This window comes from Grammomys surdaster, unplaced genomic scaffold (genome assembly GCF_004785775.1).
Source record: "Grammomys surdaster isolate TR1022 unplaced genomic scaffold, NIH_TR_1.0 267, whole genome shotgun sequence".
In the NCBI taxonomy this organism is placed as follows: Eukaryota; Metazoa; Chordata; class Mammalia; order Rodentia; family Muridae; genus Grammomys; species Grammomys surdaster.
The window spans coordinates 2,886,216-2,893,552 of NW_021604708.1; positions in this window are offsets into that span (position 1 = coordinate 2,886,216).

The following is a 7,337-nucleotide window of genomic DNA, read 5'->3' on the forward strand; positions in this document are numbered from 1 at the left end:
ACACACACACACACACACACACACACACACACACACACACACACACACACACACACATTGTGGAGAAAGAGAGAGAGAGAGAGAGAGAGAGAGAGAGAGAGAGAGAGAGAGAGAGAGAGAGAGAGAGAGATTTAAGTCTGTGGCATTTGCTATGAATGTACAAAAGCACTGGCTCATGACAAATCCAAAATTTAAAAGAGAAATAAAGCTTGTTTTTTGTTTGTTTGTTTGTTTGGTTTTTGCTTAAGGAACTTGTATACTCTGTACAATGGCAGTACTGATTAAAATTTGGGATAAAATGTCATTCTGAGAGCTCAGTGAAGGTGAGTGACCCCAAGTGATCCAGAGTGAGGGTATTAAGAGTCTCCACTGAAAAGCACAGGTACTGTCCTGACTGAGGTCAATTCGGTCTATTCATTTACTTCTTTCTGCAGTGCTGGGGATCCACCCAAGGCTCCAAGTACTAGGCAGGAGCTATACCACTGAGGATGTAAGTCTCCAGCCCTGTGTATTTATTGCTTCACTTCAAGCACTTGCTGGGAATACTTTTAAAGAAAATCATTGTTTTTTGTTGTTTTGTTTTGTTTGAGATAATTTTTAGGTAAAAGATACCTGCTCTCAATTTCCCAGATGCACTTACGCTAATAGAATGTGGGACATTTACCTTAATTTATACTCCTCTTGGAACTTGAGCGTTCAGGAGTGTGAAGACATAAGTAGATATCTACACATAGGACATTGTTTTCCTCATGGGTCATATGAGATGTGTGGGGACTTTTAGGACCCACCGGACATCTGTAAATGCTGGTGGTACAGATCTTCTGTGGGAACATGGCAGGAACCATTTCAGGTGTGTGGGAGAAGTAGGTGCGAAGCCACCCTCCCCAAGATGGCATCCACCATAGCCCTGTTTCTTAGGCAACTGTATCTGGGTTTCTAGCCAGTTTCTTCAAAGGCATTAATGCTTAGCAGCCTCCTCTTGCTTACATTGAACCAAGAGACTCAGCGAGGAATAGTTCCAGGAAGCTGAGGCCTAGTGGAAATCCAGGGTGGGTTTCTCCTGAGGAGATGACTAATCTTCTGAAAAGCTTCCTTCTGGAAACAATTAAGGGATATGACTCAGCTTGACCTTGGAGGTTTTTGTGACACAAAAGCCGCTTCATGCAGAAGGAAAAGGGGTGGGGGCGGGGTAGGGTATGAAGTTAAATCACCTGTCCAGGCCTTCTTGCCAGAAAGACTACCTGAGTTTGGTCTGTATTCCATTTCAAGTGACGGAAGGCAAAGGGGAGGGTGGGGCAGAGGGAGAGGGGGAGGGGTAGGCAGAGGGGTTGTAGAGGTGGGGGAGGGAGAAACACACACACACACACACACGCACACGCACACGCACACGCACATGCACACGCACATACACCGGTGTATGTGCACACTGTGTATGTGTGCAGCCCTATGCTCAGCCCTGGAGCTTCTCCTTGGTGAAACGGGCACCTTACTGTGGATGCAGTTTTAGAACATGATAACCCCAGAAAAAGGTTGTTTTTGTCTCAAACAAGGAAAGCAACACAATGTACTGTGAAAATTGTTCCCCATCCAGAGCGAGATGTCTGTCTAGCCATCCAGGAATGAGCTTGGTACAGATGCACACCTGATACAACCTAACCACTTTCAACACTACTCTCCCCCCAAAGGATCTTTCCAGAAGCATGCCTGCCAAACCTTTTGTATTGTGTTTCAATAAGTGCTTTCTCTGGATGTCTGTTTTTGACTCTTTTAAATTCTCTTACCCCACCAGGCAGGATTGGAACATTCACCCTGTGCTGGTTACTTTTGTCAACATGACACAAACCAGAGTCACCTGGAAGGAAGAGGGACTATCAATTGAGGACAAGCCTCAGGTTGGCTTGTGGGCATGTCTGTTGAGGGCATTTTCTTCATTAATGATTAATGTGGGAGGGTCCAGCCCATTGACAGCTGTGTCACCCCAGGGCAGGTGGTCCTGGGTTCTATAAGAAAGCAAGCTGAGCAAGCTATGGAAAGCAGACATCCTCAGTTTCTTCTTCAGACCCCTGCCTTGAGTCCCTTCTTTCGCTTCTCTCAATGATATACTGAATATAAAAAAACCCTTTCCTTCCCCCAAGTTATTTTTAGTCCTAAGGCATAGGGCTCCCTACCTCCATCCCTTCCACCTTTCATACTAATTTATGGATTTGTCTTTCAGGATGTTTAGTGGTGACTAACCATAGTTGATCCAGGAAAAGTGGAGCAAATCAAAATTTGGAGGCTAGGTCCCGGGAAGCCACCAATCATGTTCTAGTCACCAAGTCCTTGTCAGAAATGAATAGGAAACAACCTTCGGATTTGCTTCAGTTATGTTTGGACTATGAGATGAAGTAGTTTAGAGAAGGGGAAACAGGCATGTAGTGATTAGAAGTTAGCTTTTGGGTATGGTAACTCATGCTAGCCATCCTAGCACTAGGGAAGTTGAGGCAAGAGGATTGCTGTGGGTTTAAAGCAGGGGCTATGTATTGAGTTCCAGGCCAGGAGAGGGAGGGAGGCGGGTGGGGTGGGAACAGTATCCTGGAATTTGCCAATGAAAGGTCAGAGCGTCTCTAAATTAATTGAGTTTGATGTGTCCTTGGCATTTTCTAGAATGCACACAATTTTCAGTGGTGAGAGGACAGAGACACTGCTACCCTTACTAACTTCTGGAATTCTGGCTAAACTGGGTGTGGTAGTTTGAATTCAACATCCCCCATAGTTTCAGACATTTGAATCTTTGGTCCCCAGCTGGTGATGCTGTCTGGGGGTGTGTGTGTCTCAGGGGGGTGTGGCCTTTGTGGCCTTGTTGGAGGATGTATGTCACTGGAGATGGGCTTGGAGACTTTTAAGATGCCATTTCTAGTTTGCTTTCAGCTTTGTGTTAGTGCTTCAGGATGTGAGCTCTCTGCTTGCTATTCTAGCTGCATGCCTGCTCCTCCTCCATTGTGATAAACTACTCCTTACTCCCTGAACAATAATCCAAATAAACCCTTTCTTTATAAATTACCTGGCTCACGGCATTCTATTACACCAACAGAAAAATAAGTACTTCCCTGGGGTTCATGGCTTTGACGCTGAAAAGAATTTCATAATTAGTTGTTTTGTAATTAAACAGTTATTTAAAACTTTTATATAAAACCTTTAAGATTTATTTTTATTGTTTTTAATTTTATATGTGCCCACATTGTAAAATTTCTGAGGCAGTGTAAGAAGACAGAAGACAAAGAGAGACCAGAGTCTGACCTTCAACCAATAGGCCTGGGTTTATTAGCATGCACAGCGAGAGCAGCCTCTCTAGCAGGAAATTGAGTGGTCTACCAGGGAAAACAACCTGGCTCCAGTCCTTCATAGGGGTGGAGTGAGGGGGTTGGGAATGAGGAAATTGTTACAGCCATAGGGGGCTTACATGCAATTTCCTACTCTCTCTTCCCTCAAATTATCTACTTCAAGCAAGACACATTATTTGAGAAGACAGGTTATCTCTGCAAATTTTCCTTCTGCAATGGCCAATAATGGCTGATGAAGGTCATCTGTAATCTCACAGGAATTCTGCTGTACCACGGTACCTGAAGAGGTGGAGAGTGTCTGATGTCCTGGAGGTGGAGTTACAGGCATCTCTGAGCACCCTTATATAGGTTCTAGAAATATCACTCAGGACCTTTATAAGATCTTTCAACTGCTGAACCTTCATTCCAGTCTCCGAGTTTGGAATTTTATTAAAGATATTTTAAGATCTATTTGTATTTTATTTATGTAGGTGTTTTGCTGGCATATATGTCAGTGTAACTCGTGTGCAGTACCTGCAGAGGCCAGAGTGGGCATCAGATCTCCTGAAGCTGGAGCTACAGGGAGTGGTTAGCCTTCAAGTGGGTGCTGGGATGGGAACCAAGTCTGGGTCCTTTGTAAGAGCAGCAAGTCTTCTTAACTGCCGAGCCACCCCTCCAGCTCTCTAACCATATTTTAATGTGGGCTTAAATTCGTAAGTTAAGAGAAAAAGTGGTGTTCAGCAGAGAGTAAGACACACTGAAGAACACTTTCTTAGGGAAAGTAGCACAAAGTGAGACTTAGTCAGATGTGGGTACAGGCTGATCCCAGAGAGATGAACTAATTAATTTGCTGTATTGGCATCAGCTCTGAATATCTTTTGGGTAGCTCTCTGGTTACATCTCAAAACGTTGCCAAGAAACCCTTTTCCTTCTTTCTCTCTTTTGATAAGAAAGGTGTGTGAGGTGGCTCCAGAGATGCCTAAGATGGAATTATTATCTGATAAAGACAAAATCCATGAGAATTGCACAGGGGTTTAGAACACATCATTTGCTTTGTAGATGAGGTTCTTGTCATGTAGCATTAAAGGCACATTAAGGAAAATCTGTTTTCTTCTGATAGAGAGGATAGATCTCTGGCCTGGATGGAGATCTAATATTTCAACAGAACCAGTCAATCACTGGCTAAGAGACCACATCTCAGGAAGGTAGTTTCACCTCAAGCTATGCTAAAGAGATGGAGGAAATACCAATTCTTTTCATGGGATGACTTCTTCCTCAAGAGACATTCTCTGTTATAGCCATAGAGGAACCTCTGTGAGGTTGTTTTGGGTCTGCCCATACTTCTGACTCTCAAAGAGCTTACCTTTTCCTTTTCCTTTTCTTTTTCTTTTTTTCCTTTGCTTAGCTTTTGTTTCTTTCCTTTGGATTCTGGCTAGGGTCTGTTTGCCTGTTTTAGGCATTTGGTCATTGTCTCTGAAGCTCTCCTTCCCACCATGTGGTATTAATTCCTCGGGTAAGAGGAGAAAGACCACCGACCCAAATCATGGCCAAATTATTTAAAGCAAGCAATTAATTAAAGCAAACCTTTAAAAAAATCACACATATAGTCTGACTTTCCTGAAGGAGGGGGTTTAAAAGGTGAGCATTGGATGTGGAGACAATAAGGTTTTTAGAACTCAAGGTAGAAAGTTTCTAAATGTGGGGTCTGGCAGGCAAATAGGCAGGGTTGCAGAAGCAGAACATAAGCAAAACAAATTGGTCATAATAACCTCCTGAAGCAAAGAGGTAATTGTAAGGTGGTCATAGCAAGGTAGTCATAACAAGGGTGTTGCAACAACAGGTCATCATAGTAACCACCTCAAACAAGGACATGGTTGCCCTTTCCTGGAATAGGCAGTACAGAACCATTTGTAGTTAAGGTTACAGGAAATTCATAGCCCAATACTTGAGAAACAGATTTAATCAGAAACAGAAATGAGCCTAGTTTGTTTTTGTTATAACTTTCAAACCCAAGATAGAGGCAGGATGCTTCATCAGCAGCTGACCTTTATGTTAGCTTAGTTCAAATGGCATGGCTTTCTCTTTCCCTCTCCCCATTTCCATCTTCCAGGCAGCTATTGAGATTGAGGCTTACATGCAGCTTGCCTTCTTTGGAGTTTTTCTTTTAAACAATAAGAAAATTGTCCTGAAGTTGGTTGTTTCTTCTTCTTTCTTTGTCCTACTCACCCTCATTCTCATCCTCCTTCTCTTCTTTTTCTTCAACTTCTTTTTCTTCAACTTTTTATTAACTAAGACAGGGGACTCCAGTTTTCCCAGTAACATGTACTCGAGATAGGACTCAGGAAAAAAAAAAAAGGTTTGGTAACAGTGATACCCTAGAAAATCACAAGTTTGTGGCCATGGCTGGGAATGGAGAAGAGACTTGAAAGCTGTCAACAGTGCTGGTGGTCTTGCTGTCAATGGTGCTGACGTTCTTGCTACACTTATTCTAAAAGGCTTCAAGCAGGTGCCTAAGTGGACTATTTTTCCTTTTCATGTTCCCCAAATTTTTCTGGCCTTTCTATCCTGCCTCACAGTCAGGGACATAATGTATCCACAAGAGTTGTGTGAAATGCTTGATCCAAGGCACAGAGAATGCTGAGTTTCCAGTGCAAATGTGTATGGATGTACACAGGAGGGGTTATAAGCATCTGAGAGGAAAGTCATATCAGATGGAGGGCCTTGTAGTTCACCATCAAATATACCTGTGACCTGCCCAACAACTTGATTTGAAAGTTAAGTTTGGTGCTTCTGAGAGAAAATGAACATTTTCCTTCAAAGGGACAGACTGGTGTATTTTCAGATGAGATGATGTGAGATCAAGGGCCAGACTTGCTTCTCAGGAATCTGGGTCAGGGTGCAGAACAACCAAGGCTGTTATGAATTAATATGGTGAAATTTGGCCAACGGTGTCTGAGGAGGTTCATGATGTTTTTTTCTTCATAATTTTTCTACAATAACACATTTTACAAAAAAGGACAGAGATGGAAATTGACTTCTGAAATAGAAACTTTACTTCTACTCATCTATTCCAAGGGGAGAAAATCAAACACATTTCTCTGTAAAAAGAAGTTTGTTTTAGTACTATGTATAATTGGAAATCCTCTTCCAAACCCTTAAATGCCCAGTGGTAAGGAAATTACTAAGTAACAGGTGGGGACCAAGGCTATCTGTATGGTACAGGCATCCCAGAAGGGATGATTTCAAAGCTATCATCAAAGGAAGATTCTGTAGCATCACTGTGCTGGGGAAGGATAGGTTTATGGTTTTTATATTTCATAGCTGGAGAGGTGGCTCAGTGAATAAGAACGCTGACAGCTCTTTCAGAGGACCTGTCAATTCCCAGCCTACCTGGCAGCTCACTACTGCTTATAACTACTGACCCCTGGAATGTGCAGTGCCCTCTTCTGGCCTATGCAGGTACAAAGTTGTTAAGTTTCAAACAAGCAGCAGAAATGTCTATTTAACATATCAAAGCAGATCTGGCCTCCAGGTTCTCCCAGCATCTCTCAGTCCCTACTTGTTACAGTGTATGACTAGCACATTCTGCCTTCTACCCTGAACTCCCCTGCCCAGGGGCTGGGCTGTCCTTCCTCCAGAGGCTCTTTCCTAGGTAATTCAGACATTTTGGTTACCTGTCCTCTTTTGCCCCTTTTGTACCTTTGGCCTCCTGGCTGCTGTACTTCCCTGTCTCCCTTCTCTTTCCACCCTCTCCCCGCATGATTCAGGGTCATGACCACTCTGGATACTCCCAGATATGTCTACCTCTGGCTATGCTCTACCACATACCTATAATAAACTTTCTCCTTCACCATAGCTAGGAACAGTCATATCTTCTCCTTTCTGTTTTATTCTGTTTTTCATTCATGGGTACCCTGTGGCAAACAGACATACATGCAGCCAAAATACCCATACCCATAACAAATTGAGTAAAAAAAAAAAAGATTAAAAAATTATGTCTTGGACATCAAATTTCAGCAATACTCATCTGACATT